A 19,445-nucleotide genomic window follows, 5' to 3' on the forward strand; every position below is an offset into this window, starting at 1 on the left:
AAGGAAAGGAAAGGAAAGGAAAGGAAAGGAAAGGAAAGGAAAGGAAAGGAAAGGAAAGGAAAGAGAGGAGAGACTCCATTGCACTTCAGCAGGTGAGGGTTTGGCATGAAGTCTTGGCCCCCTTTGGCCATGCCCAGGTGAGATCGACTGATTTACAGATTCCCAGCCCGTTGCCAAATCTCCAGCTCAGCTGCACTAACAAGGGGCTGTGTTTCCATGGGAAGAACCCCAAACCATTCCGTGCTTTACACCAGCTCTAATGGACGTTGAAACTGCGGTTTCCAAAGTAGCTGAGAGCAAATAGGATCAAGAGGCAAATCCCAGAGCCATAAAATTCTGTGTTCCAACCCTGGAGCACCCTGACATCCCCTTGAATGACTGGAGTTAAACACCCATCCTGCCTGGCCTGGATGTCACGGAGCTTCCAGGGAATGCTGACTGCTCCCAGTGCTGTCACCAGGAACCAGCAACCCCCAAAACCTTTGGAGAATTAGGCCATGAAACTTTCAGAGCTGAAACAGAAATGCAAAACGACTCCAAAACATCCACGGGACGCAGCTGCCTCCAAATGAAGACACTTGCCTGTAATTATTAAGTGCAAAAAGCCTTTGGACACAATTGGAGAAGTGTGTGCAGGCAGAGTGGGTAATCCGCCCATCCAGCAGCACCATAAACATGGAGGGGAAAGAAAACTCCAATGAAGTGCAAATTGGGCTGTGGTGGAGCCCTGTATAAACAGGCTTAAGAGTCAGGAATTCCTGAGTCGGAATCGAGATGCCAACACAAGCTTCCTTTTGTTGGTTTGGACAGAGCTGTGCTCAAGGGGCAAGTTCCTTCTCTCAAACCTTTTTTTTTTTTTGCCTTTCAGTTCATTGCAGATCCTGAATTTTGAAGTTCTTAGAGAACAGAATTTCTGTGGAAATATTTCATCCACATTCCAAAGCGGCGATTTTGCAGAAAATCCTCTGTAAGATCTTGCTGCTCGTTCGGAATATTTGAAAATGGCTGATTTTTGATATTTGAGTTTCCATCTATTACAGAACTTCTGGGGGACAAAAACCTCAATATCATGAAGAATTTTGATTTCGATGGAACCATCTCCGCACTCAAACTGTCAGAACATGGACAATTAATGGTGAACATGGTGGTGGTGCTGCACTGACTTGATGATCTTAAAGGTCTTTTCCAACCTTCACAGTTCTGTGATTCTATGGGTGAAAAGGCATTTTAGCAGAAGGGGGAGAGTAGGAACTGGTTTAGATTAAATATTTCATCCTTACTTTACACGTGGTTTAAAAAAAAGATGTCCAAAATACAGTGTGGGCCTAAGCTCCACCACAGACCATCTGCATTGGCCTGGACATGTCCCACAGCCCAGTGTCCTGAATGTCCCATTTTCCTGCTCCAGCTGAGCAGGTTGGCAGCTTGGCACTGCTGGGGTCTCTGTGTAGGAGCAGAGGCCAGAATTCCAAACCTCCCCTTGCCCAAACCCTGCCAGGGCTCCGAACGAACCTCCAGAAACCTTCCTGGGTGGAGGAGAGCACCTCAAAATCGTCCTGGTGCGTTCCCAGTGTGGAATAAACACTGTCTGGTGACACCTGTCTCACCAGACATCAATCAACAGCCACACCAGGTGCCCTGGAGCAGAGCCCATCCTGGGATTCCACTCTCCACGGCACGTGGGAAGGGGGATGATGCAACACTGGGATGTCCATGGCACCTCCCCATTAGAGAGCAGAGGGAGAACCAGGCAAAGCAAGTCCCAGATATGATGTTTATTAAGAAAAAATAACAGAAGATACTTTGAAAATCTGCTCATTGGGTAATTTTAGCTCAGGCTAGGCTTCATCTCATGCGAGTGCCATGAGACTAAATATAGAGCTCGACGTGTGCAGTGGGCTGCACTCCTGCACTTAACACAGATGTTCCTAAATGTGCTCAAAATTTACACCACATGCTTTTCCTATCAACTGATCTGTTGATTTTAGCCAGGAGAAAGACAACATGTCAGCAGCAGCCACGTCAGGAGAGCCTGTGCCTTAGGGCTGGGCTGGAGATGGATCTGCCCCACCAGTGAGGGATTTCCCCGCCCTTCCTTCCCTGGGCTCAGGGAATTGGTGGCAACAGGATCCTGCCTCAGTTCCACCAGTTAGGGATGTGCTAGAATTTTTGCAAAGCCCCCCGAATGTATACTAAACATGTCAGGGAACACCATGTGATTCTTTTTGAAAAACAGTTTACAAGCTGGCATTCTCCAGCTGCAGTTAACCCTAATTTGATTACATTACCGAGACAGATCACAATGAGCTTATGTAAATAGTAACGTTATCCATTCATTCCCCCAGCTCAGATAAACTGTCATTTAGGGGGGAAAAAGCCCCCAACCCAAACTTCAATAGGCACAGCCTGATGCGTTCAGCAAAGCATGGTGTGGTCAGCCAACTCTGGGGGCGAAGATGACAGACCTGAGCCTGCCCCTGCTGGATCTCTGTGAGTCTGGATTTTAAACAGATATTTCTACATCTGTTCAGAGTTGGAAGGAGAGAATGCCCAGTAATTGCACAGGAGTCAGGAGGCAGATGACAGCACTCTCTTCAGTAACTGGGTCTTTATGATCACCTGATTTTTCAGTAAGAGCTCCGTAGGCCACTGATGGCATCAGTGATGCTCAAAGCTAAGCGAGCACTTCAGGGTTTCACCCACTGCCTGGGCACCTGCCCTTGGCATTGGCCCTCCCCAAGCACACTGGGGTCATCACTTCCAGCTCTGGAACCTGGGCTGTGCCACCTGCACCATCTCAAACCTGCCTCTTCTTCTGGGACCACCATGCAGCTGGGTCAGAACAAGAACTAGAAAAATGCTTCTTTTGCCTTAAATTAGCCAAGGGCCTGTGATGCTTACCTGCAGACAAGTTCACATGAACACTTCGGGTGAAAGCAGAGGCTCTGGCCCTGCTGTGCCTGCTTTGTGCTGTTCATAGTTGGGTTAATGGCAGATTCACTCTGCTTGGCTGTGACGTGATGGCCCCGTTGTCTGCATGGACACAGGAACAGCACGACCCGCAGAGCAAACAGCTCCTTCCAGCCAGCTTGTTGTGGCTCTAAAAAATGTCTCAGGTCAGAAAATCACAGAATGTCCTGAGCTGGAAGGACCCACAAGGGTCATCCAAGCTTGTGGCCCTGCACAGGACACTCCAACAGTCCCACCCTTTGTCCAGAGTTCTTACACACAGGTGTGGTACTGAGCAACATCTGGAGCAGCACAGCACCCCTACAACCTGGCAGAGTTCATTCCAACCCCAACCAGCACCCACCACCTCCAGGACATGGTTTCTGAGCAGGTAAAATCGTTTGGACACCACTGCAGGCACCTCTCCTGTCCAGCAGCTCGAGTGCTCACACACGTCACCTCCTCCCTGCACCTCAGTTCTCCCCCAGCTCAGGAGACAACGCTGTTATTAAGCTACAAGTCTTGTTCTTCATAATTCCCATTAATTATTCCCTTAAAAGTTTTATCCTGCCAACTCCTGAGCGGGCTGGCCCCGGCCCAGTCAGGTATTTAGGCAAGAAGTATCAGTGAAATGAATAGAACCAGGAGGGTTTCCACATGTAAGTGCTTTTCTGGCCATAGGCCAGGAGCACAAAGGACCTTGTGGGACCCAGCCCAGGCACAGAGCACCAAAACCCATGGCAGCTATTCCATGGGGAAGAGATTCTTTACAACTTCATTATCATACGGTCCCAGATGGGTTTGGGTTGGAAGGAACCTTAAAGCTCATTTTGTTCTACCCCTGCCATGGTAGGGACACCTTCCACTGTCCCAGGCTGCTCCAAGCCCCATCCAGTCTGGCCTTGAACACTTCCAGGGATCCAGGGGCAGCCACAGCTTCTCTGGGCACCGTGTGCCAGGGCCTCCCCACCCTCCCAGGGAGGAATTTCTTCCCAATATCCCACCTAAATTTCCCCTCTTTCAGTTTGAAGCCATTCCCCCTTGTCCTGTCTCTCCGGGCCCTTGTAAACAGTCTCCAGCTTTCCTGTGGGATCCCTTCAGGTACTGCAAGACCCCAATTAGGTCACCCCAAAGCTTCTCTTCTCCAAGATCTTCACACATATATAAATATATATATATAAATATACATTCGAATGCAGCAGCCAACAACCCACAGAGCCACATCACAGCACCGACGTGCAACCAGACATGGAAGAAACCCACAGAAAACCATTCCAGCACTTAAAAATTTGGTCTTGCAGCCATATTGTTAAAATACAGGGATTTTATAGCGTTTTCTGGCCAACAATTTACCAAAATCTTCCATTTTTCTATCGTAAACGAATCTGTGAGCCCTATTAACTCGAGGAAATTTTCAATATCCTGCCTTGGGAATTTGAAGTGAATGTGCCTGGAATTAAGAGGGAAGGGAGGAAAGCTCTTCTCTGAGGGGAAGAATTTCCTCTCCTTGCTGGTGAGGGAAGGAGGACGAAGAGCACAGCTCTGACTGGCAAGGAACAAACCCCGGGCTGAAAAGAGTGGAAAGAATAAACCAACCATTCAGTGCTAAGGGCAACCCCAGCACAATTGGGAACACTGGGGAGCAGCCAAGCTGTGGTTTGTGGCCCAGGAACAGCCTGCAGAGCCCTGCCACTCCACAGACCATTTTATAACCATTTATTTTTCAGCTGGGAGCCTGGGCAAAAAGGTGGAACGGTGCTGCAGGAAAAATGTGTGGAATTAGGAGGGATCCACGGCCCAAAATTTCTGGAAATCTGCTGCAGGGAGCACCTCTGTACTTGCTCGTGTCCTGCATGACTTTACAGAGGAATCCTCCCTGTTCTCCAAATCCCAGGAGAACAAAATGCAGTTTGCAGAGGTGACTTAGGACAGGTTATCCCAAATGGGCTTGAAAAGAAAGGAACATCCTAAATCATCCTTTAGTATGAAATAATGTGTTTGTACCCACAGACCAAACTTCAGGGAAATGCCAGGGGGAGATAATGCGAAGAAAAATGAATGTTTAAGAACAAAGACTTGGAGAAAGAACATAAACCTGTGATTTCCATACCCGCTATCACAACTTTTATCGCTGATTTTTAAAGACATAACTCCTCCATGCCATTGGGATCGAGTTAACTGCAGCTACCAGGAAGTCAAACAGGATCTAATGGAGAGAATTTGCAGTGACTTCAATGAGCTGAGGACTGGAGACTTCCAGCCAAGACAAATACGAGAGGGGACTGATTAGGAAATGTTACCGTTTCTCCTGCCAAGCACTCAGGGCCTGGTGATAGGAGAGTATTAAATATAATCTCGCAGTCTTTAGGGGCTCTTTGATTTTATATTGCATTCTTATCGGGTTCTTAAAGTCCAGTGTTAATGAGCATGAGAAACTCACTTGATAGTTTGGCAGTTTTGCTAAAAGCAAGTGGAGTTCATTCAGTGCTGGCCCATGGATCCAGCTGGAGATGCCTTTCCCTTTCCTATGGCTCCACGTGGAACCTCTGGCTGCTCTTCTTCTCCATCCCAGCAATCCAACACCATCTTTACAACCATCTCTTCGTGACCATCACTCAAAAAAACCCAGCTTTTACCAATAATCAGAATTGCCCCATCCCTGGAAGTGTTGAAGGATGAAGCTCTGAGCAACCTTGGCTCATGGAGGTGTCCCTGCCCATGGTGGGGGTGGAAAGAAAGGAGATTTAAGGTTCCTTCCAAACCAAACCATCCTGGGATTCTATGAATGAGGTTTTTAAGGACCCAGGAGCGGAGATGAAACATTTACACAGTAAACACATCCCCACTGCACCCCCTTTGGCAACAGACAGGGACCCCTGAAAGCAGAGCCAGTCCCAGTTAGCAACACAAACCTCCAAGTCTGGTATTTTGCTCACTTTCTCCCAGAGAAGAAACCTGTAACAGTACACATGAGAAAAAAAGAAAGGTTTAAATTAATTATGCTTTTCTTTTAAAAATCTCTTTACAAGTATTACCTCCACTTTCCTTCCTCCTATAGAGAAATCCCATTATAAAACTGAATTCTGGAAAGATGAAAGAGACACTACCCACACCGAGCAGTGTGTGCAGTCTGAGGATTAAAACAGAAGTTGTATGTTTTAAGTTGTGTCTGATTTACTCAGTTTGTTCCTCTCCAACATGAAACTTGCCTGGGACAGACTGTTGAGCTAAATAAATGAAATAAAACACAAGATTCTTGGACACAAGCAGCCACATCTTCGCTGTAACCACAGAGAAAACAGCAGTAGAGTGGAAGTTTAAGGTCATCAGCTCTAAATTCTGTCTGCCACGGGCCCACATTGCACAGTCACTTAATGTAGCCAGAGCTATTTATTATCCCAGCAAAAAATCATCTTGAGGAGTGAAGTGCAATGTTTTGGTTAACAGATAAAGCCGGGCTGTTTGTGGGGATGTAAATGGATTGGATGGCTAAATTCATCCACGAGCCATCCATCTTTTGCCCTCGACCCTTTTTAGTTATAAAAATGACCTTGGTATTGACAGAATAATGTAAACGAACTTCCCCCGTGGTTCATCTATTGATCCCCACTTTGTTCAGGTGATCAGTAATAATCATAAGTAAATGAAGAGGGGCCGTGCATCATCCCGCGGTGGCAGCGCTGGCGCGCGGGGGCTGACGGATGGGCACCTCTGGGCTCGGCTGAGGAGCTCATAGCTCACCTTAAATTGCAGCTTTTCCACCCAGGACAGGCAGTGGCAGATAAATCCATGGACAGGCAGCTCGGTGCACTCGGACCTGGGTGTCCAGTCACAGCTGGTGTGAGCAGGGGGTCTCGGAGTGCCCTCAAAGGGACATGGGATGGATTCAGCACTGACGCCATCCAGCCCCTGGGATCATTCATGATTTGACCCTCAGTCACCGATGCCTCCATTTGGGTGAGGTTCTGCTCATCACAGAATCATTTTGGTTGGAAAAGATCTCCAAGTTCACCCAAGGTCTCATTCTTGGTGTCTCTGTGGGGACTCTCAGTTCTGTTGGAATGTCGTTTCCAGAAACTCTCTTCTCCCTTCGGAGAGGCAGAGCTGCAGCACCTTCAACCCTTTGTGACAACATCAACGTTATTGCTCTTTTCTTACAAAATCCCTTTCATCACAGACAAGGCATTGCCACTGATGCATTGATTGGCACCAATATCAAGGGAGGAGGAAACCTCAGCACTTCTGTCCCTCCTGGCAAACAGGTGCCAAGGAGAAGGACTGGCATTAGATGTTCCAAGGGAAAATATTTTCTTCTTCAGGTCTCAAGACACAGAGCAGCTGGCTCTGGCTTCTCCCACCACCCTGTACTGAATGACAGCCTCCATCCCTACTTAAATGTAATCATCAGGCAGCTAAATTTTGAGAAAGAACAGAGAAAAGTGACCTCATTTCATTCTCTTCCTCACAGCCTCCAAAGGCTGATAAGAATTATGAATTGTTTTACCCCATCCAAAGGGTCAGTCAGAAGTATCTTGGTTCAGAAGCCAAGTCCTGCCTCTGCCCCAGCATTGCACAACTTCCCTGAGCTCACTCAGAGTGTTCCAGTGCCCCACATGTCAAATCACAAACACAAACATAAAAAACCAGCTTGCAAATCCCTGAATTTCCACACAGAATTTGCCAACCCCCAGGAAACAGCAGCTCTAGAGCTGCTCCCCAGTTTCAGCCCAGTAACAGCCCCCGGTGTAACCCCAGCCGCGCACCGGAGCGAAGTGCTCGCAGCGGTCAGGGTCATTAATCACACTTGGAGGGAAATCAAGCCAACGTGCAGCATTCCCAGCAATTCCCAGAGTCTGGAGTGGGAAATGCACTGTCTCATTTGGCAGCCTGGCTTCTCTGCCTGAGCTGGGAGAGGCAGGAGTGCAAGGGCCTGGCCCAGGGGAGGCCGGGCTGGCTGGGAATGCATCCCTGCCTGGCACCCCGACAGAAAGGATGGGAAATGTCAGCTTGATACCCATCAGCAGGATAACCTCACTGTCACTTTAACATGACAAGGTCATCACCAGGCAGGGTGAAGCAGGAAGAAAAATGGCCCATTAAAGCCAGGAGCTGGAAGAGAAACATGAGGCTGCTGTGGAGGTGCTCGAGCGCCGTTTGTTTTTGGGGAAAGGTGCGGATATTCCGGGCTCCTTCATAAGGATGAGCTTTCCTGAAAGGAAACGAAGGCAGTGACCAGTGCAGCCACCACAGAAGCCTCTCACAGGGGCCTTGAGGGAACTTTACATCACTTAACTCTCATTTAATTTAGCAAAAAACCTAAAAACTGCGCATCTGAAGAGCCTGGGCTCTCAGCAGGAGGGGAATTCCCTGTGCTGGGGTGTTTCTTTTCCATGTTAACCACAAGGAACAGCTTTATGGAATAGCTATATGGACAGCTAGATGGAATTTTGGAGGGATAAAAACCCCCCAAATGAAAACATTTCATGGAGCAAAAAAATCCCAAAACACCACAACGAGGCTTTCCCAAATTTTAAGAAGTCCATTTAACGTGTGACTTGCAGGCCAGCTAAAGTAGGAGCTCCCTGAAGGAATGACAGCACAAACGGGGGAAAATTTTTTGGGGGAAGAGAAAAGGAAGGAAAACAGGAATTACCCTAAAGGACATTTCAAGGTTCTCACCCCACCCCCCAATATCCATTCCTGCATTGTAATTTCCTGTCTCTTCAAGGAGAGTGGCTGTTGTGTGTGCCACACTCTGCCCCTTGCCCTGAAGCTGCTCAGCGATGGAGTAAGGACTTACTCTGAGGTGGAAAGTGAACTCGGAGAGGAACTCCCTGTAATAGCACTCTGAGCAAGCAAAGAGAGCAAGAGAGGGACAGAACAGCACTTTGCCTCCCTTTATTTTGAGGTGATATTGAGCAAATGATGCTCTCTAGAAAGAAAAGTTAATGGGGAATTATTCCGTGGCCCAGCTTCAGACACAATCAGCTTTTTATTGGGAAGGCACACTGAGCTGTTTTATCTGAATTGATAGGGCTGCCAGGTGAGCTCCCTTTTAAGAGCTGTAGAAACAATCTCAGACAGGACTGGATAATATTATGCTTGGAATGATAATATTGTGCTTGGAAAAGGTCAATATTTTATTTAATCAGACAGACAGAGAGTGGGTGGCAATTTCAAGGCATTTTCTTGAGACAGGAATTCAGGGAGTCCAAATGGAAATAAGGTTTTGGTTTTTTTTTTTTCTCCTTGGGTTTTCTGGGTGACTGGAACCCCCTGATTAGAAGTGAAGGATGCACTGAGCCCCTCGAGAACTCCTGAGATGAGGGAATGTGGAGATTTTAGCTCATTAGGATTCCTTGCACTGCAGATGCCACGGGCATCTCTTCCACCCCTTTCCAGGCAGTGTATTCCTGACAGATGAGGTGGGAGACATCCCCCTCAGAAACTCAAACCTGCTGCTTCCCTCTTCCAAAACAGCACCAGGGAAGCACTAAACATGGATGAATCTTCCTCAGCTGTTCTCAGGGGCACCTCAACAGCTCCTCTGTATCACCCACTGTCCTGGAGATAAATCAGTTCTGGCCCTGGAAGCCAATTCTGGAATCTCTGCACAAGGTTTGCCTGAAGTGTGCCAAAATGGCCAAGAGATTAAAAAAAAAAAATCCATGATTATCCTTAGTAACTCCAATTATTTGCTGTTGGAATGAAACTGGGCTCTACATTTGGGGCTTCTTCAGAACAGCACCAGAAGGGGGAAAAAAAAAAGGACTTTTTCTTTTCATGCAAGGTTTTGAAGAGCACACACAGCCTGTATTGTTACCCAACACTCCAAGCAAGTTCTGAGCAAAATCTTGGGAGATCCAGCCCCGAGCATTGATTACAAGGAGTTTTTAATCTCGTGCCAAGAGGAACATTGAGGTTATAAGATGGCTCCACAACCATCTTGCCAAATAGCACAAATGTTTACATCTTCCAAACTACCACCAATAGATCATAGACAAAGAAATGTCCATAATGTACCCAGCTGCTGGAAACAAAATGTATTTAAGCCACTGAAGAGGGTTTAATGAAGTAAAGCATTTTTGTAACTGCCAGCTCAAAGTAAATAATCACTGATGTGAGCGGAGTTAAGAGATCCTGGCTCGCCAAATAATCTCAGTGTGCCATCGAGGAAGCTGCTGCTTTGTGGGAATAACATAACAGCACTTGAACATTCTCATAAACTTGGGTCTTGTCTTCCTCAACACCCTGAGCCTCCTGGGATGGGGGAAGTGTAAAAAGAACTTTACAGCATGTGCAGAATCTACTGCTTGGTGCAAGTACTAAAGGTTTAATTCACTCTGAAAGTCCGAGCTGTCAAAACCCCAAAACAACCAAAAATAAAAGGTGAAATACCTGCTTTGACTGATGCATAAGAAGCACCTGATTCAAACTGATACAGACAACTCTTTGGGGTTTTTTTGGAAGAACTTGCTCCGTAAGTCTCCCCTTCAGGAGTTTGGGGTTTTCACATTCCTGGCAGCTTTCCAGGATGTGTAAGCACAGCCACGGGCTTTCCTCACCCAGCACTCGCCTTCACTGCTTTGTTTAATCCAGGCACTGCCCTGGATGTTGTCCTGCAGGTATGGAAACATTTCTGCAGGTGAAAAGGAACATTTCCATCCCCTTTTTGGCTCTCAGAGCCTCTGTCCAGACAATCTGTGTAACTTCCACACTATTTTCCACCTTTGAGGATGCACAGTGACCTGAGCAGGTGAGCACAAACCATAAGATACAGCCAAAGAAGGAACAATCCGGCCTCCTGGCCTCACTTTTGGTTTTCGCTTGTGCACATGTGAAAATAAAAGCTGGTGTTCTGTGTATTCTCTATATTCTGTAGAGGGACACCTGGCCCTGTAGATTTTCTGTCCTAAATCACTTAAAAAGAGCACACCAAGCAGCATTTGCAACACTATCTCACGAGCCACAAGAGCAGCATTCAGGTTCCAGGGATGAGAGTTCCATGCATTTGCTCCTCACAGATTTCCTGCACTCTGCTTGAATATGAATTCAACTGCTTCGCTTTTTTTTTTTTAGCAGAATATAAAACCCCTTTTCCTTGCACCACATAATTGTGTTCCATGGCAGAACTGGCATCCATCATTGCCCCGCTGTCCCCTGCCTAAAAGATAAAACATCCAGAGGGTAATAAATGTCAAACTATGATTATTGATGCTTTCAATTAAATTGATTATCTATTTGAGGTGCAGAGCAGGGTGATTTATTGCTGTCTCTTTACGTTGCACTTGGCACAACAGCTTCCCTGCAAGGTGGGTGAGCCTTTGGATTGTTTCCATGGATTTTCTATTAAATCTGATTTTCCAGAAGTGGCTCACGACCACTCCAGTGCTGGGTGAACCAAAATGGCACCAGATCGAGGTGGGAATGTCTTGGTTTTTGTTATCTCCTGGAGAGTGGAGCTTGGGAAGCAAAAGGGAAAAATAGGAAATGAAAACTTTGAAGTGTGGAAGGACAGGAGACACCCTTGATTTACATCCCTCATTCCCAAACTTGCATTTACAGACTGCATTAGACAAAACCTGTGCATAATCTGGAGCTCTGCTGAGCACTCCCCACCTCAGCAGAGATGAGATGAGATGAGATGAGATGACCTTCGGCTCGTCACTGCATTGTGTTTTTATTAGTTTCAGATAACAGGAGCTATAAAATTCAAAGCCATTTGCTCCCCAATGATAATCAGCAGCTGCTTCACAAACAAGGCTTTTTTTGTGGTGCCACGGGGTGACCTTTATCGGATCATTCCCTTGGAGAAATGCCTTTTGTGGCTGGACAAGCCAGGAGCACCTTCCACTGGTTCTCCAAAGCACAGCACAGGGTGGCTCAGTCTGCTCCAAAAAGCAAATTCAGCTCAAACCTGGGTGCAGCCTCAGCGAGCCACGCTTGTTTTGGGAAACGCCAGAAATTAGCATGAGAAAATGATAATTCTCTTCATGTGCTGCTCTTCCAGCAGGCAGATTTAGAGAACCTCAGTAAACAACCCCACCATTTCCATGGGGAAAAGAAAATCATTGCTGATGAGCCTCTGACTTTGAATTTGAGAAACTCCAATTTTCTCCATTTTTCTCCCTTATTGCTCACATCTGACATTTCCAAGCCCTGGGGAAGCTCCTTGGTGGAAAACCTCATGGCTGAACTTCCCAGGCAATGCCTGACCAAGTTTCCCAGCACTTTTTTATCAGGAGCACCAGGACAAAAGCCCAACTGAGATGTAAAACAGGAAGATGATTCTGCCTGAGAGACCTTGTGAAATAAGGGCAAGAGAAACAGCAAGCATGGAAAAAGAGAAGGATTCCTATCCCAATTTCAACAGACCAGAATGAGATGAGAAATTAAGTGAGGTCCCAAATCACCCAGGCTCTGGCATTTAGAAATTGAGTTTCAAGCTCCTTAGACCTAAACTTAACCACAAGGCTGTCAGTCCTGCTCAGATGGAAGCACCTTTGACCCCGGTAAGCTCAGAATTACACTCACATCCATTCAGACTTTGAAGCCTGGCTTATCTCGCAGCAGTGTAACTGTCCTCTCCACCAGAACAGGGCTAAAAACAAACACTCGAGGGAGATAAAAAAAGCAAAACAAAACTCCTGCAGCTCTGGCGAGATTTATCTATTTCACATTTCATAAAATCATAGAATTCCCTGAGTTGGAAGGACCCACAGGGATCAGTGGAATCCAGCTCCTGGTCCTGCATTTGCTGTGTCCCACCTCCATCCTGCTTTCTGAATGTGGAAGGAATCTGGGAAACACTGAAATGTGCCCAGCTTCAGAGAGGAACCCCAGCAAGTGTCCCACAGCCCAGAGCAGGAGTGGAAAGGGCAAATATTAAAACAGTATTTCTATCAGATAATGAACTTGAGGATGCAGAGCACAGTGAGCCAGGCTCAAACCTGGCCAAGCAGTTACGAGTCTTAAAAGTCAACTCTCAAACAGCTTGGGGTCATCAGAACATTATTTTGGGCCATCAGCTCAGGAGAAAAAGGGACAAAACCCCTCAAGCCCTTCTCTTTTTTTTTATTAAATGTCCCCTGTGGGAGTGTCAGAGCCTGGTAAGGACAGTGCTCCTCACAGGGACAGCACCTGCCAAAGGTGAGGCTCCAGAGAAGGAGCTTGGACATTCCTGCTGCTGGAACATGTGGATCCCCACAAAAAGTGACACCTCGGGGCTGCCAGTGCTGGTTTATTCAACTGGGAAGCTCCCTGAGAAAAAAAAGAGAATGAGAAACACCACAAGCGACAGGGAATTAGGACAAGTTCTTTATAAAACTACAGATCAAAAGCAATTTTCTTTGGTGTTTCTGGACATCAGAAGACTTTTTTTTTTTTCCATAAAAAACCCCATTTTTATTTCCATAAAAAGATAAATATATGTGCTGTACACTTTCTGTGGCCAGCCACTGGCCCAGCAGCAGAGCTTAGAAAACGACACATCTGGTTTCCAAAGGATCCCTGCGTGGCCACACACAGCTGTAATTATGGCAACGATTTGGGGAGAACATGAATGCAATTTTTTGGCTTGAAGGATGACACTAAAGGCCTGGAGGAAAAAAAAAAGTCACCAAAAAATAATAAAATCAATAAAGAAAGGCAGGAAACCCCACAGGATGGAAGGCACTGACTCCCCTCCCTAGCCCTCATCCCGGGCTTCCAGATGCAGGAAACAAATTCCGAGTGACCCTCTGTGGTGGAGGTTACGGCGTCGGGGCCTGCCTGACAGAATGTGCCCGTTGTGGAGGCAGCAGCAGCTCCAGGTGGAGGTGTTTGCTTATGTAAAGTGCCTGGACAGCTTCCAGCCCCACAGATCCCAGGGGGAAGCACAGGGATGCAGGAGGAACACGGTGTCCAGGCTCCTGCCTGGCCCTGGCGTGGGCTGTGCCCCTGTCTGCACCCCCACATGGCCCTCAGCTCCTGCCTGGAGCCTGACAATGAAACAAAAAATGACCAAGTGACTCAAGGCAGCTCTGGTTTTATTTCAGAGGCTTGAGAAATAACCAAATTCCTTCACCCTGAACAACTCCTGAGCCACGAGTCCCCCTCCCTTGAGCACAAACTCTCTGCACACACGAGGCTGGGCTCAGCCTGCTTCTCACTCCTCGTTCCTTGGACAGCAGCAGAATGATTAAAAAAAAAAAAAAGGGAAAAACATTTATTGCTGCTTCCCATCCAAGTTTCTGCATAAAACTCTTTTTTTCAAAATTCACAGGGCAAAGTTCTGCCCCGGAACAGGCAAAGAAAAGGGGAATTGAACTGGAGGCAGCTGCGGTCACTTACTCATTCAAGCACGATGGCTCACAGATCGTCCCACCCAGCCCCAGCAAAAACTTCCTAAATCATCCCCAAAGTTTGAATCACTCTCTCCCCTCCTTTCCTTCCTGTGCTAGAGGCTCAGATGTGCCTCTTCAAAGGAAACTCACTGCTGGATTCAGCGGCGGGCTGGAGCTCCCTGCCCTGGCAGTAGCACCGTGACGGGCCCATCTCAAAAAGGAAACACCTATTTGGCTTTCCACCATATAACATTCAAACCTGGGACCCAAAATAAACGGATTTTTTCCCTCTCCCTTCCTTCACATCCACTAAGCAGCCCCGTTTCCATATCAGACCGTGAATCCCTGAGCCTGCTGAGGTTTTCACACGAATCAAGGAGCCAGGAGCTGATTCTTTAGACCAGCATCTTCACTCTTGACGAAAACAAACCGCCCCACTCATACCTCGGAGTTATCTGACCCAAGACAAGCTCCTTTTCCCCCTTTTTTCATAGGGACACGTTGGAAATGTCACTGTGTTATCAGGGCAGCTGCTCAGCTATCAGCAGGGGCTGGGGCTGTGCCACAGAGGAGCCCAGCAGGCATCTGCTCTGTTTAACGCTCAGGAAGCACAGGGCAGGTTTTAAGAAGGATGCAGAGGATGTAATGGAGCCTCTAATGTGTTTGGGTTTCTCCAGTGGAATCCAGTTTTATCAGGAAACAAAGGTCCTGGTGGGATTATCAGCAGAAAGAAACCCAGGACCTGTCTGGTTGGGAGAGGGGCCGTGGGGGTTGTTGTGCCAAGGTGCTTCCTCCCGGCAAAACCAACAGCACTGGGCTCCTCCAACAAATTGTGTGGAATTCTGTAAGAATTTCAGCACAAGTAAGCGCTTGCCTGGTGCTGATTCCTCAGAGAAAGGAAAGAGAAGTCACAAGCACACTGAAATTACAAGAAGAACCAGCAAAATTAAATGTTATTTGCAAGTAGCTCATTAAGAAGCCAACGAAGCTCATCCCTGTTCCCCATCCGGTGCTGCCACACGCTGCCCATCCCAAGGAATCAGTGTCCAGAGCTTCCACAGGCACTTCCCACCTTCAATACCTCTGCTCCACCTCCAGCTCATCACTCCCCACAACACACACACAACGAGAGCAAGAGGAACCAAAAGTGTCAGAACCTTTGTCTCAGGCAGATAAGAAGGTTGTAATTAAGAAAGCAGTAATTATTTGCGAGCTTGATCCTTATCTTGTTGTTTTGGCCTTTTTTTTTTAATACCTGATTAATAAAACAATTATAATAGTTACTTAAATTCAAATACCAGCCTGTCTGCTCATCCAGACATCCTGGTCAAAGTGTTCCAGTCCACTCAAAACAGTGCTTGGGTTCAAGGGCTCTTGGCGAGGCCGTGAAATAAACACAACCCAGATGTCACAAACAGGGAGCAACAACAGTGCTGAAAACCACAGATTTTTGCTTTGCCTTCCGGACCATTGGCATCCTCCAGGTCTCGGGGATGTCTCGAGGGTTACACCCTTCCCGTGGGCAGAGGTGTCACACAAACCTGTGCCTGGCACAGCAGCCATGCACAGGGTGCCACTGCTGCTGCTGGGGGTGGCACCGTGCTGCCTTCAGGGTGTGGAGGGGCTGCACGGGAAAGATGGGGAGGGATTATTTACAGGAACAGGGGGAATGGCTTCAAACCGACAGAGAGTAGGGTTGGATGGGGTATTAGGAAGGAATTGTTCCCTGTGAGGGTGGGCAGGCCCTGGCACAGGGTGCCCAGAGCAGCTGTGGCTGCCCCTGGATCCCTGGAAGCGTCCCAGGCCAGGTTGGATGGGGCTTGGAGCAGCCTGGGCTAGTGGGAGGTGTCCCTGCCCATGGCAGGGGGGTGGCTCTGGATGAGATTTTAGATCCCTTCCAACCCAAACCTGTTCTGGGTTTCTGATTCATCCTCAGCCTGAGCCTTCATCCCCAGCACAAGGTTCCCCTGAGCCCAGCCAACACCTGAGTGGTACAGTGGAGTCTGGATGCGTCAGTGGGTTCCCCAGATGATCCCAGATGGATCAGGGGGTGTTTCACGCCCCTGCACAGCTCTCAGGGCTCTGTGTGTTCCCAGAGAAGCAGAGGATGAGCCCAGGCCCCTCCTGAGCGCAGCCTTCCTCCCCTTCCTCTTCCGTGCCCCCCTCCCGCCATCCCTGCCACCCCCTCACCTCCTCCACAAGCACCAACTAAAAAAGGGAAAGAATGAGAAAGTGAGTACTGCGGGGCTGGCACTGCAGACAATGTCTGTCTTGTGTGAGTAATTTAGCACTATGGCCAGTCAATCTGGTTTCTGGGCCCAATGCCCTGACCCTCTTTAGAGCCGCTCTCTCTCTCCAGCACAGTGTGAAACATTTCCTTTCACAGCACTGACACTTTGCAGATTGAGACGTCAGGCCTGTCCAACTGCAGCAAATTAGCAATTTTTCTTTTACTAATTGGAAATAAAAATGTTTGCTAAGGGAATAATTTGTAGGAATGCAGTGTTAGGTTTCCGGCTTTTTATAAGGATGCTTTAAACTTTATCCATGTGCACTTTCCTTCTGTTTTGATGCCTTGCACTGTAAATTTTAATAGCTTACTTGACTGTTAACTTTACAGTCTCAGCCTTCCAAAGGATTAAATGAAGTTTTTTATTTATCTTCCTCTCCAAGGCAGCAGGATCTTCTTAAAGCCCTGCCCAGCGCTGCTCACCCACTTCTCAGCAAGCAGAGAAAGGGGACACAGCTTCAAAGGGTTAAAACCCTACACGGGGACGTGGCATCTGGATGAACCTCAGGCAGGCGATTTGTTTGCGGAGCCTTCAGCTCACAGCTCCCAAAGTTCCCTCGGAGAGTGGTGCAGAGAGATGGGCAGCAGATTCAGGAAGGCTTTCCAGCTTTAAATCTGCCAGGAATGGGCAATTTTGTAATTGTGAATCCGTGTTTTAGGGATGTGATGCCGGGCTCGGGCAGGGAGTGTCTTCCCTGCTGTCCCTTCAGCTTTGCACTAAGTCAGCTTTGCCCATTCCATGAGGAAATATCAATATTTTGGGCAGGGTTTGGTGATGACAGTGTCGTGATTTTTAAACTTCAGCATGGAAAAAAAAAATGGACTGGGAGCAGCTCGATCTATTGGATCCTAAAATCCCCACAGTTCTCTTGGCATGCAAATAACAGCCAGGAAAGATCCTTCAGGTGCAAAAACCCCAAAAGTTCTTCGAGACAACAGGATCAGGAAAGAGCCTCCTGGAATTCAGAAAACCCAGATAAGAAACTAGAAGTGAAAACAAACGCCCTTGTGCTGAAATCCAATATTTTAGCCTAATGCCCCTGCAATTCCTGAGGCATGTAATGTCTTCCTGCACGGCACTCCAGTGGTACATTAGCTCCTGTAACAATGCCAGCACATAAAGAGTTACTGTTCTTTCCCCCCTGCACCCCCCACCCCCCCATAAAGCATTTGACAGCCATGCCTAATAATTCTTTCTGGTGTGGTTTTTCTTTTTCTTGATGTCTTTATGTGAATATGAAGCCAGAGTGAAAGGCTTTGGGTGACCCCCGTGAGAGAGAAAAAGTATGAACTACAGAGCAAAAGAGTGAGATATAGACTCCCCGCCGAGCCCTCGGCATCTTCTCTGGCAGCTCACAACTTGGCTTCAGAGGGCCTTTGTGAGGGAAAAAGGACTCTTCTTCACTCAGGCTGTGACAATAGGTGTTTTGTCAGCGAGGGACAGGATAAAAAGCAGGGGGTGGGAGGCGAGATCATCATCGGCCAGGGGCTCGCCTTTGGGGCCTGCAGATGTTGGAAGGAGGATGATTTATTGCTCCAGTGTCCTCAGTGGCATTTGGCCACCTTCCCAGAGCCCAGGCTTGGTGGCTGGGAGGGTGGGAGGCGGGAGAGCAGCACAACAAGGCATCTCCAAACCTTCTATGGGCAAAGTGTGCTGGGGGCTGCGGGAGGGGGCACGGCCGGGGCTGGGACCGGCCTGGGACAGCCATGGAGGGAATGTGTTACAGAGCAGCCATTCCCAAAGCTATCGATTTTAAAATGATTATCTATAAATAGATCTATTTTAAACTCCCCCAGTCCAGAAAGCCCAACAAAGAGCAGGAGTTACCTGGGCGTGGATGATCAAATCCCAGGATGACTTTGTGCCGGGAAGCACCCAACCCAAATTCACCATCGTCATCCCAAACCTCAAGGTGAGAAGTTTGGGTGTGGTTTTGGGCTGTGGGTGTGCAGGAATGACCCTTCCCCAGCTCCCAAGAGGTGTCACTGTGTTTCTGCATGGCCGTGTCTTCGTTTGTTCACCCACGAGGGAGTGAGCAGAGCCGAGGTGCAAAAATTCCTGTCTGGGCTCTGCCCCTGGCTGGCTGATCCCAAAGCCAATCTGGTTTGTGTGTGAATGGGATCTGGTGCCTCCTGCTCACTCAGGAGCTCCAGAAAGGCTTGGAAGCAGCGAAGGAGGATTTATGCAAATCAGCTGAGAAAGGGAACCACTATTTTGGATGTCTCTCCATACCTCAAAAAAAAAAGAAAAAAAATCCCAGACCCGTTTGAAGTCTGCCCACTGCTCCATATACTGAGTATATTGAAACGTATCCCAGATCACTGAGCCAGGAAATCCTGGATCATTTCCAGGAAGAAGGAATCACAGCCTAGCAAGAAATACACACCAAGACAGTGTATTGCCAGCAGTTTGATTTAGGACTTTTGCTCCAACTCCTTCCTTTTAATACACAGTTTTCCACCACACTTTCTATATAAATACTCCCGTAGCTGACAGCCTCTCTTAGTAGATTTATCCATTAGTGGATTTACTAAAAATGTTTTCTGCTGAAACAAGGGCAAATACTTCACCTCAGCAAAGGACAAATCCAGAGGCAGCATTAAAACCAAGCCCAGTAAATCCTAGACAAGATAGATGCAATGAAAAACTTTGAGAGTCACCTTGGACACAAATTCCAGGGAGAAAAATGATTAAAAAATTAGAAAGCAAATTCCAAATGTGGAAAGTGGCTGAAATAGGCAAGAGAGAATATGTATCAAACCCCTAAAATAAGGCACAAAGATGCTTAATAAACCCGTCTGTGAAGAGACTTGTCCGTCTCAGCTGCCAGGACCCACCAGCATCTCGTAGGAGTGAAATCTCCAAATGCTTTCCTGAGTTC

General features: G+C 47.6%; 1 protein-coding gene across 4 annotated transcripts in view; it reads right to left on the bottom strand.

The window, feature by feature from the left end:
* Positions 1-19,445, bottom strand: part of PRDM16 (PR/SET domain 16) — a 289,426-nt gene that overhangs the window by 143,712 nt on the left and 126,269 nt on the right. The gene's annotated exons all lie outside the window — the stretch shown is intronic.

Source organism: Corvus kubaryi, unplaced genomic scaffold (assembly GCF_017639235.1).
Source record: "Corvus kubaryi isolate FWS band 111438036 unplaced genomic scaffold, C.kubaryi_AGA036_p1.0 37352, whole genome shotgun sequence".
NCBI lineage: Eukaryota > Metazoa > Chordata > Aves > Passeriformes > Corvidae > Corvus > Corvus kubaryi.